Source organism: Phalacrocorax aristotelis, chromosome 3 (assembly GCF_949628215.1).
Source record: "Phalacrocorax aristotelis chromosome 3, bGulAri2.1, whole genome shotgun sequence".
Lineage (NCBI taxonomy): Eukaryota > Metazoa > Chordata > Aves > Suliformes > Phalacrocoracidae > Phalacrocorax > Phalacrocorax aristotelis.
In genome coordinates this window covers 113,798,272-113,825,534 of record NC_134278.1, presented here as the reverse complement: position 1 = coordinate 113,825,534, position 27,263 = coordinate 113,798,272, and the positions used below count along the sequence as shown (strand labels likewise).

The following is a 27,263-nucleotide window of genomic DNA, read 5'->3' as shown; positions in this document are numbered from 1 at the left end:
GCACTAGTCAGATGTCTCACTGCTGCTTCAGTAACTTATTGAGAAATCTTTTTCACTTTTCTTCAAGCAGACTACTTGATGGGATTACTCAGCTGTCCCCTGTGTGTTGTGCAGGACATGCTGGACCCCTGGGCAGTGGAGCAAGTTCACTGAGAATGATAGAGCTATCAGACATCCGGAGACACATTTGACCCTAGCAGATGCTTGTCTTGGTAGGAGGTTAATTTATTCACTGAAAGTGTGTCTCTTCCACCATCACTGACATTCAGCTACGCTCTTGATCAGCTGCATCTCCCCATCTATTTCATTTGTCTGCATGTCATGTTTAATATGGTAGTTGAAGTGATTTCAGTTCAGTTCTCCTACTGGCCTATATTTCAAATTAAAATCTTCACAAATGGAAGTGACAGTTTGATGTGCCTGCTCCTATTTTTACTGTGTTGTTTTGAAATTGACTTTAGTATGTGTTTCATTTTGCTCCTGAGTGTTTTCCTTTGAGTTACTTTGTACCTGAGAGTCTACACTATAAGTCTGTCCATGGCTCATGCTGAGGTCATACAGTTAACTCCTGCAGAGTCTCCAAAACATTAGCTTAATATGACATATGTGTGCGATATTTAAAATGTTAAGAAATCCACCACCTATATTTATGCCAAATTAAAGAAACGGAGCTTCCTTGAATAGCTTTTTTCATTAGAGACTGCTTTTTTTATCTGCCAATAGATACTTATGATGGTGGCGGTGCTATAAATTCTGTGCCTGCTATTGGAGTGCTTTTCTAATACTTGCTTGCAGTGACGATAACTCTGCTGAGTGAGTTTAGCCAGAGCTAGACTCGTGGTTACTCAACAAATTACTGACAGTTTGGTTTCTGATCTTATTAGTTTTGTTCATTGTTTTGCAGAGCTTCACGTTCTTGTTAATTCATCTTTGGGCATATTATCGTAGTCCACTTAATGAAGCCTACTGCAAAATCCTTTCTCTAAGAATGTTTCTGGCTTCATGTAGTGGAGGATGTTACCAGAGGTTATGAAGGCTTGTGATGCTCACATCACTGAGCTGAATCTGGCCTTAGTCTCTTAGTGTTTGTAGGTAAAGCCTCTTTTTGTTTTTTATAACATAAGCAGATCCCAACTTAAAACCTCAGTTTCCTATCAAAGACTCACAGTGCTGATAGCGTAGTAACCTGCCGTGTTCTTTGAGAACAGATTTCATAGACAATTTTTTACACTGAACAGTGATAGATGTGGTTTTTATGTTGATCTATTTGTCTGTCTCTACTTTTGCGGTCATTTGGAATGCCACATTTTCCGTTACACAAGGGATATCTTTATAAGAGAAGACCCCTCAAGTTGTCCCGTGCAACATCAAAAAATGATGACTTGCAGAGAAGGTGAAGGAAAATAAATAAGATTTAATAGCTCTGAAGGTGGAGATGGAAAGGAATCATTGCAGGAATGTGTTCCCCAAAGAATAATTTCAGTGGAGTAGATACCCGTATGCATGTAGTCCCAACTCTTCCAGACAGGCTACCAATCTCAGAGCCAATGCTTATGTGCATGAGCATCCTCCAAGGAATTATTTCCATCTTCACATACATACAACTGTTGTCTTGTGTCTGAGACAGTTGATGACTGAACTGTTCTTTTTCTTATCTGTAGTTCCAAAATTCTTTTCTTCTTAACCAGATTCATCAGAATCCTTGGAAAACTTCAACCTCTCTTGAATCTCAATCCATTATTGAGACTATTATTTCTTAAATGTAAAAAATAATGAACAAGAAGTCTTTAAAACACTTTTAGACAGACTACCAGTTTAATTATACTTACAATAACATGGTAGTGACCTAATATATCATTAAATAATCACATTTAAATACTGCACTGACCTTGCCAGCTAGTAAATCAAAGCAATGGCGAAATCCCTTTTGTTCTCTTTGCTACACCCTGAAACCTGTGAAATAATCTTCTGAGCACTTAGCAAAAGTATGTAGCAAGTTATTGTGTTTTGGAGCATGAAGTGGGGAAAAGAGGTAGGAATTTCTAGATTCCTAGGGACCCAAAAAGGCCCTGCTGAGATCCCCCCTTCCTTTTTTATAATCGGATAAATTCAAGCAACCATGGATTGTAAAGCTTCCATATGGAATTAAAACCAAAGTGACAGCCAGCAGTGCTGTTATTTAGTATGGGCTGCACTTCTCAGTGCCTTCATTGGAAAGGATAAGTTTTATACTCAGGGCTGTTTCTTACCATCTTGTCAAATTGCCCTTTTGGGGAGGGGTGGGGGTGTAACTCATTCACAGTGCAACTGCTGACTTTTAAAGTGGAGCATAAAGCAAAAGCGGTTCTGAAGTCTGCCTGCATAATTTTTACCTTCCTGCTCTCATGCATTGTTATATTACAGAAACTTGACATGGTGAGAAATGTGGATGAGCAGAAGTAGTGTCAAATAATGAACTGTCTTTTATACCGTGTGGTGTATAACGCAATACCCAGGTGCAGCAGGTAAGCTAAGGGCACCCTTTGCAACTGCCCTTCCCAGTTCTTTTCACTTGTGCTTCGCATTTTGTTTTTTAACTGGGCGCTCCGTCATTTAGCCAATGTGATGTGTTAGCCAGATTGTGTGTCTAGCTCTGCAGCCTCTTTCTAGGTGTATCAAGACCTGTAACTTTACCTACATCTGTCTATTAACTGACATGTTGTAGCTGTGTTTATTTTGAAATCCACAGACAGTACATGGAGAAACACTGTAATTTCATTTCTCCAAGAGAATCTTTTCCAGCAGCTGATGAAACCCAAACTCATGCCAGATAAAAAGCTCTTGTGTTATCATTTTCAGTTAATTAAAAAAATAAACCCCAAATCCCTTACAGCGGCAGTTTTATAAATACTATGTGTGTGCGTGCGCATGTATGTGCATGCCTACACTAGTGCTTCACTCTCACGTTGACAGCTTGTGTCTTTGACACCAGGCTGGGCATGATCATACGCTTTCAGGTGCAGACTCAGGGATGCAGGGGATGGATGGAGGATTTTTTTTTTTTTTAAAATACATTTTACTGCAGCTGAAACAGACCCCAGATAAAGTAAAAGTTTCAGTGCTTACATCGGAATGGTATTTTTTTGTGGGGTGTGTGGGTTTTTGTTGTGTGTGTGTGTTTGTGTTTAGAAAAAGTGCCAAAGGCTCAATTTTATCTTCTGGTAGGTAAACAAAACATTCTTCTGGCAATTTGATACTTTAGTAAAATGATCAGTAACTTGATTAAATGTGCCAAATTTGTGTGTATTAAAGGGCAGGAAGCTGGGTTTGCTTGGATGGAAAGGTGCACTGGCAGCTGGGGCTGAACTGCCTCTTGGCACCCACACCTATCTATTAAGCGCAGATCCCAGTAAACTGAAGGATTATTATCTTTCAAAAATCTTGGATAAATTCACCGGTGAGTTGGAATTCTTTTGTTTTCATTTTAAGAAGGCAAAATTAATTTAGTTTGGGTGACAGCTGTTAAACTGACAGCCCTGGAAAACTGCAGTCCCTTTGTTCAGCCATAGAACAAGTGATGCCCTGGATCATGGCTGGGTCAGCTTCCCCAGTGCTGCTCTCTAGCTGTGTGTTTTGGTCCAGTCAGAGGATCAAAACTGAAGTTCAGCATCCTTCTGCTCAATTTCATTTTTTTTGCCGGGACCATCAGATTGCCAGGAAGGGGCTGACTAGTTAGATTTGGGGTAGCTTCATCTGTAATCTGTTTAGGTTATGCTGACAGAAGAGTTTATGATCTTTTTGTTTCAAGTGACAATACTGTGGCAAACTCACTTATCAGGACAGCCTTGATCAATTCATTTCACATGAGCAGCCATCAAATAGGAGTGGTTTTTGTTCACTGTCCAGAATGGATTCAGGCCAGTGACCTGGTGGAAGGATGTACTGTATTCCATTACCAGCCCTTTCAACCATTTGATCGCCTGATGCAGTTTTTCAGTATTCTGCTTGCACTGCCCAAGTCCTGTGTTTCTAGGCTCTGCATTCTTTGCCTGATTCATAGGCCCCTTGGAAAGTTGCATGTGGCCTTTTGCATTAAGCTCATCTAGAAGTCAGACTGAACTGCAGGCACTTCCTTTCAGACTGGAAGATGGGACCGAGGGACTATGTGTGACAGTGGCACAGAGGTTGTGGTCAGACCTACAAGGGTGTGTAATAACTTTAGCACAGACTAAACTTTTTGGCAGGATGTTGTATTTTAAAAAAACCCACCATTTTTAAACATTATGCAAACTTTCTATTTTCATGATTGTATATATGTCTGATTCCCTTGTTCCTGTGATTTAAACAATAATTGTCTTTTAATCATGTTCTCTAGAAAAAAAATTCTTTGATTTCTGTCTATAGAGCACTTGCTCATAAAACTATATATTTGTACTGGAAGCTGTTTTTCACCCTGTGCTGGTTATTTTTTAATTACACATTACTCAGGTTATAGAGCGAAACTTGGCCAGGTAGCTCCAACTTCCTGTTTCTTGTTCACTTCCCTAACAGTTCTTTCATTGTCTAATACTGTACAGCATTAGGGTTGGAAGCCCTTCAGAGATTTATTTATATTGAACAACCTTTTTTTTACTTAAGAAAATAACGTAGAACAAATAATGAGTTCTAGTGACATTAGATTTTAGTCAATAATGTTGTGCTTTTGCCAACCATCCAGCGTCATGCTTAAGGTGGCTGACTTGTAGGTGAAATTAAAATGGAAAAATGAAAATGTACCCCAGCCAAGTTATTTATCTTCTCAAGACACCTTAATTAGCTGGAAAGAAGGCAAACACTGCAGAACTTTGACTTTGGGCACAATAGAGAGAGAACAAGAAAGTGTGACTGTCAGGCTTTGGAGACTTATGCTTGTGCTTGCTGCTTTGACTTCCTTCATGTCCCAAGGCCCAGACAGTCAAAATAGCTCACAGTTACATTTTCAGTTTCTCAGCCTGAGAACCAAATGACATTAATAGTCAGGCATCTAATGTGCAAAATTCTTCAGGAAAATATAGCATCTCGTACCTCAGCAATATTTGAACTCTCTTGAAAGTCTTTTCTCTCATCCTTACTTCGTGGTTAACAAGAGGCTTTCCAAATTTCAGAAAGATTCGCTAATCTGATCAGGGTGCTGTAAGATGCTTTATTAAGAGAAGTATTTTTTTTAATGCCCTTGCATGTTTTAATGATATTTCTTTGGGAACCAGAACAAAGATCAGCAGGACTGGAGTTCCAGTACACGGTACTTGCAATATGGCTTGTTTTCCAATCCAACCTTTATGTTGTGGGTTTGTTGTTTTTTTCTTTCCCCTTCTAAAAATTTACTTAATATACAAACCACTTAGACTCTAAAAATGTGCTAGACCAGTAGGGGATGAGTGCATCATTCTCAGCACTCAGAATTTCTTGTGGGACAGCAGTCACAGGGAACTGGTAGGTTATCAAATAGGTCTAGTGACTCTGCTTCTGAGGACTGCTTTGTATGGAGCAAAGCTGAAAAACCACCAGAACAAACCAAGAGCACCAAAAGAACTTTCTGCATTAAAAACTTATGTTCTCTCCTACTTCCTCGTATGCAAGAAGTCAGATCTGGTAAACAGTCTTGGTGTGTGTGGACAGGGTTAGATAGCTACTGGTATACAAGAGAATGTAGTAAACGATGTGTATTTAAGAATATATATTTGGATGAATAATGATATATGGATACATGTAGGTATGAGAGTGATAATTGCTCTGTAGTTGTGCAGTTTGAAGGGCCTTGGGTGGATTTGATTCCGCACATGGCTGCGTGTGGAAGGGATATACATGAAGTTATCATGCTACTTGGTTTATTGAACCCCTTATCCCAGTGTCTGAAACTGTGATTTGTTATGCTGTGATATGATCCGAAATAGAACCACAACTCACTGTAGCGGGTTCTTTCAATCCCCTGGGAATGTTTGTCTGGCTTAAATGCATGAAACTGAAATGTGTAATATAGAGCTGCAGCTTATAGATCAACACTGACTCCATTTGTGGGAATGAATGAATACCTCATGTTTGATGTGCTACGGGAGAGTTCACAGATGACTTCTTATGTTACAGTACTATATTTTTCATGCTTTTTCAGCTTCATGTGTTTTGCTTTTTCTCCTGTGTGTAGAATAGGGTGGTATTATCCTGGGTTTTTCAATATAGAAACAGAATGTGAAAAGATTTCTCCCTGCTGATTCTTTTTAATCGTTTCAGAGACTTCTTTCCAGTAAAATTTCAGTCAAGTCTGAAAAAGACAGTTGATTGTTTCTATACTCATCCACACATTCCACAGCTATAAAACTGCTTTGTTTAACTCGAATTCCTCCTGAATGATGTGCTGTTTTAATTTTCTCACTTATCTACCCCTTTTTATAGTTTTTTTGACAGCTTTAACCCCTGGATACAGGTCTGTGATAACTTCTCATAGTCTAGTTTAATGATTGCATGATAGGTGGGGGGGTTTACCTCCATGCTGTTCTTTTCAGGTGGTCATAGATATTTAGAACTTTATTAGCAATTTGGGCTTCTTTTATGATCCAAAATTTTACCTGAAAATATCAAAGTCCCTATACGGGTGGATAAATGCCACTTAAAAAACCCCTATAAATTTGTTTAATAAATGAAGAAGACACCCTTATGCTAGCTGCCCTGCTGATATTCTGGTTCTATTGTGCCTCATCTCTGGGTTTCATTTATTTATTTATTTATGTATCATGTCTTGGCTCAGCAGAGGATGAGGTGTGCAAGGCTGAAAGAGACCTCCTGAGTCAGAGTACAGCATTTCTGTAATTGCAGGAAATTATGTTGCAGGATTCCCTTCATAAATTTATCAATCTCTGTCTCAAAATTAAATGGCTTTTGCTCCTGTTGTTTCCTATTGGGAAGCCATTCAAGAACCTCACTCCTCTGATGTTTAGAAATCTGCTTCTAATTTCCAAACTAAATTTGTTCGTAGCCAGTTCATGCCCATTTGGTTTTGTGCCAATACTAGTCTTTAACTTTAGTAGTTCTTCCCCTTTCTTACAACCCTTCTGTGATCTGAGAGCATTCTTGACTTTCTCTCCTTCTATTTTTCCCTAAGACGGGAAGATAATTAAAATTGTGTTTCTCTTTGCAGTGTTCTTCATTATCAGTGTTATTGTGCCTTGGTTTGATAAATTCTTTAGTCTTGAGAGCTTTTTAGTCTTTCCAGTCAGTTCTCAGACAGACAGAAGCAGGAAAAGGTGGCTGTTTGCATTTTGTTAAATAGGTAGAGAATATGTGTAACTTTCTGGTAACTCTGAGGCCAGGAAGGTGAGATGGGGAGACGGAGAAAGTGGCCTGCATAGTTTTGCATCTGTAAAAAGCTTTCCCTGGGGACTTTGTGAAGAATGACTAGGGTGTGAGGATCTGGTGCCTGGGATAGGCAAAGGTGTTGATCCAGTTCTTTCATCCAGTCCAGCTCTCCCATCCCTCTGTAAAAACCTGCTTGCAATGAGCCAGCTGATAAAACTTTTGGAGGGAATGAAGCTTGCAAATGATGTTTTGAGGGCAACTTTCCAGCTGTTTCCTCAGAAGGAATGAGGCAAGCAGCTCCCAGAGCCCCAGACAAATGCCTGGGATCCTCCTTCTTTGGAGTGTGTGGAGAGTCCCTGAGAAGAGCTGAGTGTCCGGGGGCCGATGGAGAGATGAAGCCAAAGGCCTGTAGTGGGAACCTCCTGCTGCTAGGATCCCACGCTAAGCTGCAGTTGAGGGCGGGCATGGATGGGAGAGCGAGCTGAGTAAGGTTTGCTGTGACCTTGATACGTTCCCATGCAGCTTCCCTCTCTGGGCAGTGCTCAATGGCATCATTACAAGATTCCTCAAACGCCCTTAAACTCAGTAGAAAAAAATGTATAATCCATTCAGCATGCTACTGTAGTTTATACTATACTTATCAGCATGCTACTAATCTTATAATGATGTGATTAAGGTTGGATGTCTCTTATAAGACAGCTTTTTATTTAACAGAATGCATCAAAACCAGGACTTTTGCAGGGAAGTACCAGACTCGGTCAAACTGTCTAAAGGTTAGAGTGGAATTTTGGGGCAGGATGACAAAGGGTGGAGAGGAGGGAGAACCAAAACAAAAGGTCTGCCTCCTAAATTAGAGCAGATGGTAGGTAGTAGGTAGGTAGAGCAGATGGTGTGAGAGTAGTGGCACTTACATTTGGATCCATAAGCTTAGGATGAATACAGTGGTTCTGAGCTCTTCTGAAGATGGTGTCTGTATTTGTCTGTGAATGTTGAGTTATTTTTGATTAACAAAGAAATTAAAACATGTTTTTTTTTTTTATTTTTATTTTATTTTTTCCCTCCTTGAACCAAAGGCAGGGAAAAAAACATTTCTCACCCAGCTTTAAGTAGAGCAGCTACATTCTAGGAAAAAGGTGTTGCAATATATTTTTAAAAGTCAGCAAGACTGTAGCTAGGATAGCTCTACCGAAGCAGTTTTTCCTCTATACCCTGTTTTATTGTTTCTGTTGCTTGTGCGGTTAAGAGTTATGCACACACAGATATGGCAGCTTGTTGCATCGTGTACTGCTTGTGTTCCCTCTCTGATGGGAGTTTACCAAGTAAGATAGCTCTGGAATCCTCCCAGAATGAAGGTGCTTGGGACTGGTGCAGAAGAATATTTGGGACTTGTTTGCTGGTCAGTAATTCAAAGTAACTGTCATTTTTCTCCTCCAACAGATATAACTAAACAGTCTTAATCATTCAGTGCATGCAGTGCTGATGCTTTGATGACTATAGGTAAATACGTGTTAAATTGCCTTTGTATGCAAAGAAGCACAAACAGTCTCTTTTTTTTTTTTTCCCTCTTCCATCCTTATGGTCTCCGGCAGGAAGAGTTTAAGCTTACAGGTAAAGTATGTCTCTAGTCAGTGCCAGCATAGACTGAGTAGAGCTAGCTGAAGGTGCCCTGCACCTAGTAGATTTTTTAGAGCCCAGCATACTCTTCTGTTTTACAACAAGCCCTTGTAGTCACTCATTGGTTCTTTGTTCATTTATAAAATATGAATGGTAATGATCAGCCCTACTTATGTAAGAAAATAGGCTGGTTGAAATTCTCTCCAGTTTTGGGCTCGGAGGACATCCTTATGCTCTGATTGCATTTTGTGATTGCCTCCTAAGATGAAGGAGAAGTGACATTAATTGTACTATACCTATACTTCTGTCCTGTCTCTGGAAATGTGTGATAGAATGGGGAGAGGATGCCTGACTGTGTCCCTGTGTTACCCAGGCACTCCTCCTATGGAGGTAACGCAAGTTTCATGCATCTCCATGGTTCAGTCCAGAAGGCACAGTGAGGACTCTCTGAGCCCTGTGTGCAGGCAATAGGTGCTGAAGGAGTTCTCAGGATGCTAAAAAAGAGGAAGGTCCCCATGCTGTTGGTGCTCAGTCAGTACTTGCAAGGACTTAGGAGGCTGCAGTTCAGCTGCCCACCCAAACGTGGCTTCCTGGGGACTCTAATCAAACATCAGTAAACCATCCCTCACTGTACTCTGTTTTTTGCTCCTCACTTATTGCACAGAAACTGAAGAAGAGGGTCATGACAAGCAAAGGTTGCTCTCTGAGTCCTGCTGGTGATTCTTGTTAGAGTTCCTTGGTGAGGATTAGTTGTACTTTCTCCCTCCAGAATCCTGGGAAGAGGGTTCATACAGGACAGGCAGAGCCAGAAATAAATGCGCTTTTAAAAGGCAATATAATGTCCATAGAAGGAAAGATGGCTGGATTCAGCTTGCAGGAATGACAAAATTTTTTGCTATTGCCTTCTGTCCCCCACCCACCCCAGCAAATGGGATATTTAATACATTTTAAAAGGTTCAAACTTTGGGGGCCTGATGCTGAGCATTCCTTCTGTGCTTTCTCTAATTTCTTGGTAAATATATAATTTGTGATACACTGAGCGTACTGTGCATGGTACCGTAAGGCTCACTTGCAAATGCAGCTCAGTTGTTTGTCTGCAGCTCGTAGTTGCCATTCGTTCAGAAGGCCAAGGCAAATGACCAAAATTATCCTTTTCCAATGGGGCAACACTTGCACATTTTTTCAGAGGTAATGCAACAGGTGGTTTAAGTAATGATAGAGGAAGAAGGGTAGTCTGGCCTGAGCAGGAAGAAAAATAATACTTTTTAATTAAAGAGGTCCCCATGTAATTAAAGGTTTTTGTTGTGTTTTTTTTTTATTGTTGGGTTTTTTTGACAATCTAGCTCTTGATACATAGCCTTGATGTAGCCTGAACAAGAACCTGAGGGTCTGTTTTAAAAGAACTGCATCTTCATTCACCAAATCAAGATGTAGTGCTTTAAATTGAAAGCCTAGTTAAACAGTCAAAAGAGTATTATGAAAGTTTCATTGTTAAGGAGGTTTTCAGTTGCAATGATGTTTCCAGACCGGGTTGGGGTTTTTTTTTGGGGGTGGTCTCTGTTATTAGAAACTTGAGATTTAGTTTCCAGGTGATTTTTGTCCTTCTGTTCAATGGGTTATCTTTCCATTCTGAATATGGACCTTTTGCTAAAATGTTTTTGTCCATGCCCTTCTTTTTATCTTTTCCCATTGTGTGATTGAGATATATTCATGGGAGCTTTTTGCACAGCTGGCTGCTTGGCCACTTCTGATGTGCTTTCTGGTAACAACACCAAAGGTATTAAATATTTGTAATGTAAAAGTCAGGATTGCCCTTTACTTATTGACAGCAGTCAATGCCAAGTCTGGAGTCAGAATGGCCATAGCTGTTATCAGGTGTGGAGGTAAGAAAAATCTCTTTGTGTGTCTTATGCAGGCCTTTATTTACTGTGTGCTGTATAAAGATTATTCCTCTTACACACAACTGAATTTCACAGTTAGATGGGAAATGGACTAGATCTATTCATGGTGGCTAAGGAAATAGTTGTCAAACAAGGCTGGCAAAAATCTGGTTCTGCTGATATGCTTTAGAGCTTTGTCACTGACTTTGTTCTGACTGTTTGTTGTGCAAGATTGAAGTTTAGCTGTTTCAAGATGGTTATCTTCTTGATCAGTTATGTGAGTCTGACATTCAGACCTTGCTTTTCCTCAAAAATACTTCTACAAGGAACCTTGAGCTTGCTATATGTGCTTAATACATAAGACAAAATACATGGACTAAATATATATACAGCACTGTTAGGTTATGAAATGGGCTTTAGCCTAGGCACTATTCTGATTTTTCTTGTAAAGTAGGTATATTGGTAATTCTGGAAGTGAACATGTTGCCATTTCAACATTGTGTAGATGGGTACAATTTCCTTAATTAAGTTCTCATAATCAGCATGTAGTTCTGCCTCTGATCTGTTTTTTACTAATTACCAAGTCTTAATTTGTAAAGAGTTTCCTTTTTAAGCTGTTTTAAATGGAGTTCAGCTTTCCCGAGGCAGGCTGCAATGCCACTTTCTGGGAAATGTTTACTGGGTCTTTTCTTTATCAACATGAACTATACCCTACCCAACTTGTCTGAACATAGTCCGTTTCTGGGTGTGTTCTGTAACCAGTGAAATGAAAATTGATGGAACTTTACCCTTTCTTACAAATGAGTAAATATCTCTTAGTGGCATCTCTGGGCCCAACCTGGAAAAAAAAGGTCTGTCTTATCCCAGTTGCTTTGAACAGCCCAAAAGCAGCTCTTCTTCATTCCCTCTTGTTTTAACTTCAAGCATAATGATAATTTAATTATGAACACGTTCTTTTATGCAGACAGAGATCATGATGAGTAACAGATGGTACTTCAGCCTTACCTTTCCAGTGCAACTCACAGAAGAAACTATGCCTTACTGCACTCTTTAGTCATTCAACAGAATAGCAGAGGGACCTGGGAATCCTGACTTCCTGACTGTATTCTTGACTTTGGGATAAGGTAGGAGGGAATATAGTTTACCAGTCAGAGCGTAGGATGGGTGACTTGGATTTCTGGTTCATTAAGTATATCCTCTGTGCTTGTCTGTGTGGTGTGGAAGAACAGTGTGCGATTCTGAAGACTGACTTGCTGCCTAACTTTGGTGAATCACCTAACTATTCTGGGTGGGATCCAGACCTCATCAGAGTTGGTGCCAGCACCCTATTTTGGCATCTCTGCAAGGCTATTCTTTCTCAGTCAGTGAAATTGATTTCTATGTCATCATCTTTTTTTGGGACTAGATTTTTATCAGTCAGTTGCTTGGCTCTATGTGTCACAGATGCATGCGGTATTTTCCAAAATTTGACAGTCTGTTACTGCTTGTTTCTCTGTCTCCTCTTGTTCTCCCTGCAAGAATGGGTAGGCTTAAATGGGTGGAGTCAATCCATTGAATTAGGCAGAGTCCCTAGGATGAAAGAAATATAATACAGCAATAGAAATGGTGAATGAATTTGAAAGCTGCCTTCCTAATTAAAAGGGATGAAATGAGTTGCTCACATTTTTCTATGTGGCAGTAAGATTGTGTGTTTAGATTAGGAGACTCAGATTGTTTCACGGAAAACTTTCACTCCTCACTTTTATCTTGGACGGATATAGATGTGCACATGCACACACACACACACACACAGATACACAAGTTCTCATTCCTTGCCGTTCTTGTACAATTACATAAGCTCTTCAAATCATGATGTACAGGAATGTGTTTCTCCTACCTTTCCCTGCCCACCTTAGCTAGAACTTAAGTGGCTGAGTTGTCCAAAACTAAACTTCTAGGGTATTTAAATATATTCCTTAGTTTTTGATATCTTTAAAAAAAAAATCCAGAAAAGCTTCCATGAACCCCAGTATCTCAATGTTACTTTTTTCTCCTTCACTTTTTTCTTTTTCATCTGTCAGGTTGATGGAATTGGTGCACAGAGTATGTAGAAGTGACCCAGGCAGACCTTTCATTTCTCCATTGGCTTCATATGTTCCCATTTTCTTGGGCTTAAGTTTCATTTAAAGTGTCCTCACCTTCTCTGTTCCTTCCAAAAATCTTGAACTAGATTTCTCCCTTGTCATATCACAGACATCATCTTGCCTCTATGGCATTTTTATCTTGAGCTGAAGTTTCACAAATGTCAGATTCACTGCCAAGTATTGGGTGAAGGGTCTTTAAGAGCTCTACCTCTGAGCAGTACCACAGCCTTCTCAGATAACTGTGCTTGTCTGTGTTTTACAGCCATAAAATTCATATTCATCTCATGCACTTTTTGCCCTGGACTGTTATCTCTTGAGTTCCATGTTTATCTGGTCCTGACTGGCTCTGCCTTACTGTTTGTCTTTTGTCTTTGGTCTCATTCTCTACTTTCAGCTGTCTGTTCTTTTCCAGGGGCTGTTTTTCCATCTGAACTTGAATAGCTACTGATTTTTGCTTTTCCACATTTAACCTTCTGATTGGGCCCTCTTGAAATATTTTTCCTCCCAAAATTTTTGGCTCTGGTTAGCCTTCCATTATGACCTTTCTTCCTTTCCTTCCCCATTTGACATTTTTCCAAGCTTATGCTTATCTGTTTGTGCATTCAGGCCTCCTATCTCAACCTTCCATGTAAAGGAATAGGATAGATTTTCCAGAAGTTCATTCTTCCACAGAAAGAGGATTCTCCTTCACATATCGCCTTTCAAGAGAGTCTTCTCTTAATGTGAGCTCTTAATTCTGAGGCAGTCTGTGATACAGTAGCTGAAAAAAATCACTGCTTTGATATCCCACCGAAAATGGGTTTGAATAACAAAGAGCTTCTGAGAGCATCACTTGAGTAGATAAATTTACAAAGCTTGATGATTTAAACAGGCACTTGCTCTAGTGATCATTGCTATAACATAAACTGTAATCTTACTCTTGGCCATTAACTTTTCATCCTGAAGTACTTTACAAGCAACCAATTAATTTGGTGACACAGCTCTTCTCTGTGAAATTATATTACTGCCACTGTACAGAGGCAATGCAAGTTGATTCTTTGCCATGACAGGTACAGTGCTGAATACCTTACAATCGCCTTTTCTTCCATCTCTATTAATATGCATGTTAGCTGATGGTGAAATGAAGTTATGGAAAGCAACAGCTACTTACCAGTGTAGTATTTTTGCACCAGTTTAGGACAGGAAATGCATAATGCACACAGACAAACTGGAGCTAACTTAAGTCTGGGGAGCTTAGAAATCAGTGGCAGTAAAGCTGTGGTATCTTGAACTTGAGAACATGTTAGCCACCTCTGTAAGTAATCTGACTAAGCAGGCTTTGATAGCTTCTACAAAAGGCTCTCCTATGATCCCTCAGTAGTCTTTTACCCAAGAAACCTAAGTTAAAGTTAGAAGGCCATGGCTTCATGTACCACAATCAGACCTTTCATTAAATCTAGAAATAATAATTATTTTTCATATGGCAAATGGGTTTGAAAATACCTTACTGTCCTTTTTGAGGGACATATTCCCTATGTCTGTCTTAATATTTCCTTGCTTTTACTCTGCATGAAGAGTCTCTTGTTCTTCCTGTACCTCAGTTTGTCTGTGCGCCCGTATCTGTGCACCTTGTTGCATCTTGAAGCTTCAGAGACATGAAGGGCGATGGTCAGTTGTGGCATAACTCCTTTGCATTAGCCTAGTTAGCATTCACCAACACTGACCCCTTCCTCTAATAGCTCAAGCTGTCTCAGCTTCTCTGTTGACATAGCAGGAAAGGCATGGAGGAGGCTTAGAAGTCACTAGAGGTCAGCAGAGCAAAGGGGTATTCTGCATAATCTTCAGTGGTCTAGACTTAAAAGACTGGCAGTTGGAAAGCAAAAGATGAAATAACCAGTCTGCTTGTTTGGCTCCAGCTGCACAATTAAAAGTCATAGTCATACAGATACTATTGTCCTGCAAGTAGAGAATCCAAAACCAATAGTGATAAAGCTGAAAGGGCTCGGACATGAACACAGACATAAATGCCCAATCAGTCCTATGGTTGCTGTGAAGTAAATTTGATGTTACTACTGGACAAAAGTCACACTGAAATCCTAACAATGGTAGAAAATCAACTGCATATATTTTTGGCAATCTTGGTCCATATAGGTGGTTCTTCAGGAAGTAGAATCTAGGATGCAGTCGGCCGGATGTTAAACCTCAATTGGTTTAACTGAATCCTCAGTTGAGTGGTCATAGACTCATGAAACAGCCCAGATTGGAAAGGACCTTGAAAAATCATCTGATCCAACCTTTTATGGGAAAGGAAGCCTAGATGAGATTATCTAGCACCCTGTCCAACTGCATCTTGAAAACCTCCAGTGATGGGAACTCTACCACATCCCTAGGGAAGTTGTTCCAGTGATTGGTTGTTCCCACTGTTAAAAATTTCTTTCTTATATGAGGATGAACAGGTCTTTAATTTATATTTAATATCTGATTCTGGTAAACTTTAAGGATTACAAATGGGTCTCTAGACATGTTCTTTTCTTCTTCTGAATATCTTTATTTCTGTGCAGATTTTTTCTCTCTCCCTTTTTTTTCCTTTTCATCTCCCGGTGCTAAGAAATCCTTCAAAACACAAAAACTTCCTTAAACCTTTACCAAACTCCTGGGTAGTCAGAAGATGCATTTTTGTTTTTCCTTCCCTTCTCTCTCTTCTCCCTCCTTCCCTCTTTCCCCCGTGATAGCAAAGACCATGAACATCATATAACTGAACGGAGTGAAAGTGTAAGTTTCACCTATCTTCTCTAAACAGTGAAGAGTGCTTTTGGAACTGGATGGTCTACAGACATTTCCTTGATCCTGAAACATGGTGTCTTTATACAGGACTTTAAATTCTTGGATGTTTTCTTACATTATTTGTCCATGATTCTTGCAGTATTCACCAGTAACAGTGAAAATTTTGACCATCACCTTTATATCGTGCCTCTAAATGCAAAGGTCTTAAGAAAAGGCTGCAGCTTCACACTTTTCACAGTAAGAATACACTAATTATGCTTTCTTAATATGGCTTTCATATCTTCTCCACTGAAGCTGTTCCAAAGCTGCCATCCTCTGTAGAAGTGGCATGGAAGTGATGACATGGCAGGGAGACAGGCATTAAAAATAGCATGACCCAGGGATCATTCCCCTTCTCCTGTGGCATCTGAGCTTGAAAAATTGTCTGGATTCTTTGCAGTCCACAGGCTTCAGAATAAAAAGGAGTTGTGCTCTTTAACTGAGCTTTGCTTAGAGGACAAAACAAATGACTGCCAGTTATGTGATTGAGACCAATGCATCAAGTTGGAGAATCTGATAAAACTGTTCTTGTATTTGCAGTTGCTCTCAATCCCTTGATAATGCCTTCTTTTCTTCTCTGTACATGTGGCTAAATGTGTTTAAGAAAGAATATCTGTCATCAGTTTGCACTTTTATCTGAACGTTGTGGTAGCACTTTTACCCTGATAATGAAGCAGGGATTTCCAATAGCAGACCTGCAAGATTGGCATGGGTATTACTTAGTGCATTTTGTTTCTCAGTGTTTGAAGCAATGCATAGAGTTTCTTTTTGCTTTCAGTCTAAGTCCCCAAAACCCAACAGAAAACCAACCCACCAAAACTGTGTGGCTGGAAACAGTGTTGATTGATGAATAACTATCACCCTTTAGCTGGCTTGACAATGAGGAGTTGTAGCTTCAGAGAACCCTTTCTTCAAAGCTTCCTCAGGGCATGCCAGTCTAATGTTAGGGTTGCCAGCCCACGGCTTAAGACGTATCAATATTTGTCAGTGGTAGGGTTCTGTAACATTTGATTTCTCGGGGAATTTCTTGCCTCTTCAGAGTTGATAGAGATGACAAAGTCATTGTCTCTTCCTGCTGCAGAACATTTGTTAGCTCAAATAATTTCTTGTCACTACAAAGCAAAACCAGCTTTTAATTCTCTTGCTGGAATTCTGGTGGCGCCTGCTGAATGCTGATTAATGCCTGAGGCTCCTGTCGTTCTGTTGGGTTAGAAGTTGAAGGGACAGGATATGGATCCTGTGGCACAGCTTTGGGAAACTGGAGAAGATAGGTTCTGTGGTTTTAGGGTTGTTGGAAATCTTAGATTGGTAGCAGCACTGAGCAGCCAGGGTAGCTGTTCCTGTTTCCAATCCTTTGATTCATTAGATGGTCTAGAATGCTCTAGAAAGCAATTAATGTCTGAAGGAAGACACATTACAGAAAAGCACTGTTTGGGTTCCAACTGAAGCAGCCAGTGGCTTAAAAGCATAGAGAAGCCATCCAAGACCCACAGCGTTGCTTCAAAGTCTCAGTTGATGCTGTCATATGCAGTGCAATGTACATAATCCTCCCTTGTTTTTATCAGAAATGACTGGATTGCATTATGAATGTCAGAAGTCTCAGGTTGTTAATACAGTGCAGGAAAACTGGATAAGAGCCTGCAGAAGCCTCTGTCTTCTTCCACAGTCATCAAATGACCTCACTGTGGTTTTGACTCTGCTGGTGTTCACAGGAACACAGATTCCCAAGATTTCGCTTGGAGGATGGTTGTCCCATGAATAAAGCATCTACATATCTTTTAGGGTCTCAGTCTTCATGGTTTAAGCCAATTTTGGTAAACTTACCACTTTTCCTTCTTTAAAAAGAAAAAAAAAGAGGAAAAAAAGCTAGAGCTGTTCCTGGAATATACTATGACTTCATGTCGGCATGAGGTGCCAACATGCACATGGAATGGAAGAGCAGCAAGAAAAATGGCTTTTGCAGCTTGGGTGGTATTTTCTACATGAGAAACATCACTCTTTTCTGACTGCCAAGTTATTACACTCAGGCTCTAAATCTATGTTTTGTATACAGAGAAGAGGTAAGAATTGCATGTGTGCAAACTTGTGTTTCTACCTTCATCCTGCCTGATCAACAGGTGTATGCCTGAGTATGCAAGTAGGCATGCAATCACACGCTTTTGTCCTGGGATACATGAACACATGCTCATGCTCTTCATCACAGATCTGCAAGCTTTCTAGCATGATGCTGTGCATGCACATCATTGTACAAACCCACAACCACATCCAACTCTCTCTTCTAAACAGTGGGAACAGACACTTTTTATTTTGAGCAGAAGTCATATATCTGGGACCTTAAACATACTTTGATGTTTTTGCTGTTTTTAAAACTCCTTACTCAGCTGCTGTGTTGTGAATGTGGCTGTGTGAGAATCTCCTGACTCTGAAATATGAGTTGGGTTTTTTTTCTGGTCAGCAGTGGGATTTTGTGACCTCCAGTTAATATCTGTACAGTACATCTTGTGTGTGTGCCTTAGTGAGACAGCACAGTGCCTCCAGGAAATGCATTCTTTTGCAGTGGACCATATGGGTAGCTTTGCATTTTTATGATGAAGATGGGAAGATAAGGTTTGTTGCTTGCTCTTTTTCCTTTCTTAAAACTCTTTTATTGCATTTTGTCCCTGCACGTAGCTGAGGCATCCTAAGAGAATGCCTGAGATAAAGCAGAGCTTAGTTCCTTAGCCAGCATTTCCAACAGCCTGCTAGATATTTTTGAGGTGGCTCCCCTGTTCAGAAAGACTAGTTTTGCTGTCTTGGCTATCACTAAAAAAATTCATAGTAAACATACCAATCTAACCTCAACAGGTAGGGAGTTGGAGACTGAAACACTTTTCAACCGTATCAAGACAAGGCTAAAGCAAATATAAAAAACCCCAAGTAGTCTTCTATCGAACTGCATGCAGACACTCGTTCTGTGTTTCTGGCATGCAAAGATCTTAGGATATCAACATGAAAATTACAGGCTTCTATTGCTATAGATAAAGGAGTAACTTGGCTAGTTACTTCATCCTACTCAAATGAATCCAGGTGCTGGAGGGAGAGAAATGCTCATGCTAAGCCATTGTTTCAGGAGGAAATGGGGAGCTTATGTGGCAACTTGAACAGTCTTCCTTGAACTCAGGGGAAGTAATTAGTACTGTAATAGTGCAGAAGGCTGTTTCTGACCTGTGTGTTACGGATATTACCAACTGTTGCTTAAAGATGGACAAAAGGACTACTCCAGAGCAGATAATATCTAGAGGAAAAAAATTCAAGATCTCTACTGCTGCTTCTAAAGTCTTCTTGCCTGACAACCAGCTGCCCACCTTAAGCGTACACCTGTGTAATTTGGGGACCATTTTGTTCTTTGATCATTATTTCAGCCCCACTTCATCCTCCTTTCTTCAAATACATTCCCTATGGAGGAACTGCTGCCCCCAAACTAACAGTCAGGCTCTCAGTCTCCCACTTAAAGTTGACTGTAAATACGAACTAAATAAAAACCTTCTTTATTTCTGTATCCTTGCTCTCCTATCCATGTCCCAAATGGTATTTTGCTGTCTTTCTCCTTACAGGAGCAGTGCTTAAATCTACCCCTAGCTACCTGGAAAAATGAGCTTTCTGTGGCTGCTTCCCCCCACCCCCCCAACTTTCATAAAGGGAATCTTTTCAAACTGTGCTTGAAGTGAACACAGAAAACCAGAACTGCTAGTTCTCTAGGATATCCCTGTTTTCCTCATTGGGAGATTTTATTACAGATGATAATCCAGGATATTTCTTGAGACATATTCACAAGTTACTTGTACAGCCAAGTACAATGTTCTTCTCTGTGTTTTCTTTAACCCCTCCCTGGTTCCGTTGTACCTTCTTTTCCTTCTGAATGCAGTGGGGCCCTGTATTTTGGGATCTTGAATTGGCAGCAACTTCAACAAAAATCAATATTAAATTGGTACAGAAACAGCAATGTTAGAAAGTCCTGTTACAGTAGCAAAAGGTAGCAGTTTAATGACTGTTGTGCCAAGAGGGACCAAATAATCATTTCAGCTGGAATCTCGTCTCTGATGGAAGCCAATGCATACTCCTCTGCGTTTCGTGCACAAGTAACTTGCCAGTTATGAGGGTAGCTGTCCTTGCTCTCAACTTCTGGTCAACTTATACCTTGAATGATGACTTTGGCAAGGAAAATAGAGAAGCATTATGCTGAGGAAAGGATGAGCTAAACTTCAGCGTTACATCTTCTTCAACCTATACAAATCACACAGATTCCCATATTTCGTACTTAATGGTAGAGATAGTGTTTCTTGTCCTGTGTCCTGGAGGCATTCAACATAGTTCCAGTCTAGGGAAACATCTCCCTTTTTTACTTTTTTTTTCCTTCAAGTTAAGAAAGGTGGTGGAGAGGACATATTCTTCCTGACTCCTGTCAGAGGTTAGCTTATATCCTGAAGGTTACAAATACAGTTTTTCATAGGCTTTTATGCTAGTTACAGTGTCTATCTCATGTCTCTAGATATTCTTTTCCACTCTGTACCCATAGTGCATACAGGATTTCTTTGGCCCTGGAAATACTTGTCTGTGGTGATCACAAACAGTTTGTACCAGGCACAGTGGAAGAGCCTACGTGCTCTTAGAGAAGAAGCTACATCATTACTAAGTGAAACTTAATGGGATTCAGAAAGATAGTACCAGAGGGCTTAGATTTGTTCAAAAGCAAAGTAGAGGAAGCGACTGTGTCTTGTTCTCAGAACACTGAATTTCAGCCTGGAAAATGAGAAGAATTGCCCAAACTGGCCAAAAGCAAAGCCACTCTGTTCAAGTGGTGTTGATGGCAACAAAATAACGCCATCATAAAAACTAGTAGGAATTGTAACTGTTAGTCTTACTGACTGTAAGCAATTTTGAGACAAATTTTTGACCTGTTTACATCTTTCATCCCACTGGAGGCCAAGGGCATCTTTGAAATACTAGGAAAATCCTGCTGAAGGCAGATGTGTTTGCTCTTCTATGACTGAACAAAGAATGTGGCCAGAGACATCAAACTTGTAGGTATTTCTTAGCTTTGTGGTAGTGTAGATGTTTTCTCATTGCTTCAGTCACAAATACTTACTGGGCAGGGAGGAAAATGGTATTTGAGCAGGATTCCCAAACGTTTTCCATGCAACATTTGAGTCACAGCTATCTGAACCTGATGAACTGCAATTTGGTGATCTACCAGTGGATGTTTGCTAAGTTGTAGAAGTCTTGTGCTGAAGCCTGTATCCTGCAGGTTTATGGTTGTTACATTTACACAAAGGTAGGAGACATTTTGGAAGCACTCAAGTACAATGAAATTTCAGTAGTCTGGTGGGTGGGTTGTTTGTTTGGGTGTGGGGTTTGGTTTTGTTTTAGTTTTGTTGTTGTTTTTTTTTCTTTCAGCTCACTGCACCCCAGTCCCCTGCCTTTGAAAGAAAAAAAACAAGCAACCCTGACTTGACTGCATGGATCTTGTTTCTCCTTTCACATTTAGAGGCTGTAGTGCCCCATGCTAAAAGACGTGCTACTATCTCTATAACTGAGCAGTCTTACCACACCATTATATGTATTACTGGGTGAAATTCTATAAACTGTTTCAGTGGTGGACAAATTCTGGGTTTTGGGAAAGGACTTGAGAGGACACTTGCAAGGGCAAACTTTCATTGCTGCTGTTCAGTATAGTGCAGGTCACCGAATGTGATTATTGTTGTCCCTTCTGGACCCGCCTATGAAAAACAATGGGGAAAAAAAAGACTAGTTTTCTGCTTTACCTGGTTAATTTAAAGGAAACAGCTGTTCCAAAAATGCGGCTGATCTTGAAAATAGAAGACTTAGGTTCTGTTTGTAGCTTTACAAATCGTGCTCTGCTTAGTTGTAGTTTTCTGATTTCTAATTCTGTTTCTTTATCTGTGAAATAGGGAAAACAGAACTCCTTTAAGCCATGACCTGAGACTAAATTCACTGATGCTAGTAAAACATTTACTGATCCTTGGGTAAGGAGGGTAAAGTGGAAAGCTTGGTCCAGAGTTTGAATGGTTATCAAACATGATTTGAAGAAGTGTTTTTGGCTGTTAAGAGACATCTTCTGGCCTTTTTTAGATGGGAGTCAGAAAAAAAAAATGATACCATGAAGTGACAGCTCTATTTCCACCTCTATGAGACATAGTGGATGAGAAGTTATTAGGTGAGATTTTCTAGTTTGTGCTCTGCAGAAGGTCACGTTTGATGATCATAATGGTCTATTCTGACCCTTGTTTTACAGGAATATCTTCCCATCAGGTGCTGAGGAGTATGGGCTGTGCATTTATGCGTAAAGCATGAAGCTTAGAGTTGAGTTAGCGTATGAAACAAATCGTCTCCTGAAAATTAATCAAAACAACACCTGCAGGGGGCCTTTAGACTACACTTGAGGAGGGAGAATGGACTTTTGCAAGGGGGTCTAATCCAGAAGGAAGAAGTATAGCCATTTTCCTGTGCCTGGCTTTTCTCTGCCATCTGTATTACAGTGTTTAGATTCTTGGAATGGAGGACCTCGTGGCATAAACACTTCTGTGTGTAGATATTGTAATCAGTAAGTAGCAGTGCTAGTCTGGTTTGGTGAACTTGGTGCCTAGTACTTCGTATGAATTGAATTTGTTCATCCCATTGTCCAGTTCATTGTGATACCATTCTGAGTGGTCCAGTATTAGCAGTGTTCTGGGAAGTCATTGCTATCACTATGTGGTCATAATCAATGGGTTCAAAGACAAACTCATCCCTCTGAGGTGAACTATGGCTGTAACTGAGAAGGCAGAGCAAGCATATGAGAATATATTTAAGGTCAGAGAATTTCTGATGCTTTCTCTGGGCTTGATGCCTGGCCATAGAAGTTGTTGTCAATGCAGATTTGACTATTCTTTGTAGCTAAGCTCCAATGAGAAGCAAAAGGAGAAGCTGCCACTGCTCCAAGGAACTTTCAGTATAAACGAGCTAAGGATCTGATACAGAAGAATTTGTGGGAACAGAACTAGTTTAAGAAGCAAAAGCAGGACTGGGGTTGTCCTCTATGCAAGAGACATTAACACTCTTTTACGGCTTGGATGGGGAAAGGACTAGTGTTTCATGAACTTTGTCCAAGTGGGATTTCAGGCTGGACAAGGCATTATTGTGTGTTCCCCAAACACTTTCTGTCTAAGAAGACTGTCCTGATGCATAACTGTTCCAACACACTGCTTTGGTGGAACAGAGGGTTTAGCTCCAAGGAAAATACTTGCTGGCTTCCAGTTTCCTGGGGAAAATGTTTTTCATTCAGTACTGGATTGCAATTTATCCCTAAGTTCAGTAGGCAGGTGGAAGTGAATATTGTGCCAGTCTCATTTCCCAGGGCTGAAGGCAGACATGCCAGAAATGAATCCCTACCCTATCTCCTCAAACATACAGCCCTCTGACTGTAGAAGCCAGGAACAAATGAAGCCTGAATACTCTCACTCTGGAATGTGCAACAGGGCAATGGCATGCAAACATAAGCATATCTTAATTCAGGGCTAGACTCAAGATATAATGTTGCCTCTGCTCTCTCCTCATGCTCTTTTGAAAGACTAATGTCTTCTCATCAGGCAAATATGGTGGTCAGGTATGACAGGATACTGGAAAGCAGTGAGGCTTTCTGCTTGTCTTTGAAGCTGTACCTGTTCTGCTGGTGACATTATGCACTTGCTCTGTGCTTTCCTGGTAGTTTTAGGACATCTGCAGCAATGAGCTTTTGAATTGTTTCCGTACCTGTCTGTGGTGGCCAATCCAGAATTTGTGTTTAGCGTGAAAGCATATGATACTGAGAGGCAATGAACTGCTGTAATATTTCAGCCTGCACTCCTGTAGAAGGGTTTACCAGAGGAGTGTGTGGGATGCCTGTGTAGGGTGGCTAGAAAGTAATTAAATAATGAATATTTCCATTCAAAAACTTACAGAAATACAAGTACGGGAGCCAGATGTTGTTTCTGCTAACACTTGCTGAACAACAGCTGTAGGTTTTTTAACCCCATCTGCTGTTGCATTTTCAGAAATGAAAGGGTCCTGAGCTACTATAGTTGTTCCAGCACATATAATCTAACCAAGAGGAAAAAATATTCTGGTTTACTCAGTCTTTGCATGGACCTCTTGTGCACCTATCTTTGCCTGTGTCTCTACTCATGTACCATAACATAGTGCTGGTTTTGGACAGCTTATTCTATTTCCTTTTCTCCTCAGCAAAGTCTCAGTTCATAAAACAAGCTGAAGAATTTTAACAAGGGATGTTTCTCTGACAGCTGTGTGATATGCTGCTATCTTGCATGCGAGGAATATGTATGGAGTCCTCCGAAGTTTGTGTAGACACAATCCATGTGCTTTGTGAAGACGCAGGGGAATTATGTTAGAAGGCTCACTTTCCAGGAAAAGTAGGATCTAAGTCCAGGGTTAACTTCTGCCTTGCTGGCTTTTGTGTTCCTCTCGTGGCTTTCATCCTCATAATAACTAAACTGGAAGTTTTGGTCTGTCATTATTAAGCAATTCTGGGGTAGAGCTAAAGGAGCTGTAGCCTGAGAAGAGAGGGTGGAAAATAGTATCCAGCAAGTATGGCAAAACACATTTTGGTTATAATACAATGTGTTTATTTTGTAATTGGATCCGAATACCAACAGATGTGTTCTTGGATGTCCTCTGTTCAGGCCCAGACAAACATGGCACTAATCAGAGAACACTGATAGGTATTCTGTGTGCTATATAGAAATGCTTTTCTGTCACTCTTTATTTACTTTGAATGAATCTAGGAATTGCAAAAATCTTTTCCTTCAGTCTTACAGAAAGTTGGGGTTGGATAGTCCAGGATTAGTTGTTTAGGGAGCTAGAGGGAAGTGCACATGGCTTTGGCACATACATGTAAGATGTATCTTACAATGCTGCTGGCCACAGGGGAATTTCTGTGGGTAAATAAGATTTCTGTCTCAAGGGCTGTCCATATGGCCCCTTTCACCAGCACTAATTCCACTTAGATTAACTGCACAGCATGAATATGGGTCAAAGCCTGGACTGTTGGGAGAATGAGTTCCTGCTTGCAAACTGCTTCCCACAGAAGTACTTGTTGGCAGCTGAGATCATAGTGCTCACACTCCTCACAATAACCCACTTTGAAATGTATTTAAAGAGGGGTCTTGGCAGTCTGCTTGCTGCTTTTTCGTACAAAGTGCAGGCCCTGGTTTGTAATCCCACTCAGCACCTCAAGGCATTTGCTGCTGGGCCATCATCTTCCCTGACTTTATGTAGCACGAGGCAAGGCATCTGCGTTTGGACCAGCAATACAAACCACTTTGGGTAACATTTCCCCCCCTCACTCTTTAGCAAGAGGAGAGGGACTACTCTTTGAAGTACTGCATTATTTATTAGAGAAAAAACTTCTGGGTTCTTTCTGTGAACACTAAGCCCTGACTGCAAGTGGTGAAAGGAGTTAGAGAGACAAAGGGGAAAATGGGAAGGAACAGATCTCACGGTGTCCCTGGCTTGCATGTGTCCATGGTTCCAGTGAAAATTTTTTCTTGCTTTTCTTTCTCCTTTGCTTGCTGTACTGGTGGAAAAAGGCCTGCATTGCAGTCAGTCATTCCTGAATCTGTGGCTAGTTTGGTTGTCTCCTATTATATCAGGATTCCTTATGGGGGTAACATGAAACTCAGCCATAAATGGCCTGCTTCATAAAGTGGATCAAAGCTACCAGGTGAATAAACTTTTTTGTTTGTTTGTTTAAGTCTGAAGTGATCTTCAGAGCCTGGTTTCCTCTGATACATTCCTAAGTTTTTCCCCAATTCACTCATACTATTCACAAAGATTAAAATCCTTTGACCCAGACCTGGAGGTGCTTTAAGCAAAGGCTACCCTAAGCAGTTTGAAGTATAGGTTGGAGGCTAGAATCTGCCCACACTGTAGTAAATACAGAGGTAAGACTGTTTCAGTGCCACTAGCCCTCCCATGTTTATCACCAGTCTGTTTCTGTCCCCTCTGACAGACAAATTTTTGACACTTGGCTAGAAAATGAGTATAAGTCATCTCAACACAGAAAACTGCATCCCTTTAGATGCTGGTGGTGGACTACAAGGACACAGTAACATATGCATAGATTTGATGTGAAGGTGCTTGCAGCTTGGTTAGCATAGAAGGATTACATGCCTATTTCTGGAGCTAATACTGCAGTACAGAAATAAGGGAGACAGTGAAACAATTCACTTGGAGCTAAGGGCCTCGTGGACAAAGAGCACAAGGCAGGTGTTTTCTTCTTGCCTCTGCTACTGACTTGAGTTTGGACAACTCTCCCAATCACATTCTTCTTGTACAGTGTCGCCCTCCTCCACCTTTGTTGGTTTAAAAGCATTGAGTATTATGAAGCAGCTTAAAATTAAAGTGAACAGAGTGAAGGTGGATGCAGTTGTGAGTACATGGTGAATCCCTCACCTTTTTCCTCTCCTTGTGGCCTTGTGATAGTGTGAAGCCTTCTCCCATCCTCTGCCACCTTCTGTTTGGTGACACAAGACAGGGTGTCCACCAAGGAAGCACGCAGGCTCCAGTGTGCTTTGGTATCCTACATTCTAAGCAGTACAGACACAGAAGTCAACATACCTGAGGAAGTTTTGTTTACTCATACTCACAAAGGGATTCCTGGCAGTTGTGGGAAATTGAGTATAAAGGGTTGTCCTAAAAATCTGAATGGTCTAAATGATGAGCAGTCTTATAAAAAAATGTATTTCCTATGCGTGGTTGTAAAACACTTTGGGATCATTAAAGGACAAATATTTTGGTGCTAGTTTTGTTTTGCTTTCTTTATGAGAGTGCAGTTATTTTGAAGCCTTCTACTGCTGTTTTGAGACCACCATACTAGGAACTTTCTTCAGTATTTTCCCATTTCTTTCTCCTTATGAATGCAGGAAGCACAAAATATTCTTCTGGCATTTGAGCTGCAGTTATTTTGAGTGGCTCCAAACAGAGGGAAATGTGTTTCTGTGGTAGTTGCTGCAGAGAAAGAATTTTGCTGAAATGTCTCTCCCCCACCGCCCTTTGGTGGCTGCAGAAAAGAAGCCAGTGTTTGAGGCCCCAGCTCAGTGCATCTGCTGGATCAGTTTAGGCCAATTTCCCCCCCTCCCCTTCCCCTCTTTCCATTAGCAAACTAGATATAAAACAGAAGCCATTGGATAAATAGGAAAAATGTGTAGCAGAGGAAGCCCTTGTGATTAGGGAGCTGTTAACCAGTTATTTCATGTCCGGCTTTCAGTGTATTTATAAAAATGATGCTATTCAGTGACACGTCGAATTACTATAAATGGCATTGGCTCGGTTGCTTTCTCATGGAAGCCAACTTGCACTTTATTTTTAACTTGGGCCCAGTGATTATTTTTAAAGTTAGTGTACTATTTGTTGAAGTGGCTAAAGTGGCAGACAAAGCGTAGGCAATATACATCAAATTTGCTCACACCCTGTCTTGCCAGTGCACTCTGGAGTCCTACGGAAG

The 27,263-nt window shown here is 40.6% G+C and overlaps 1 protein-coding gene across 4 annotated transcripts in view; it reads left to right on the top strand.

Annotated features, from left to right (window-relative positions):
• DAAM2 (dishevelled associated activator of morphogenesis 2) overlaps positions 1-27,263 on the top strand; it is a 210,196-nt gene that overhangs the window by 29,599 nt on the left and 153,334 nt on the right. The window lies entirely within an intron of this gene.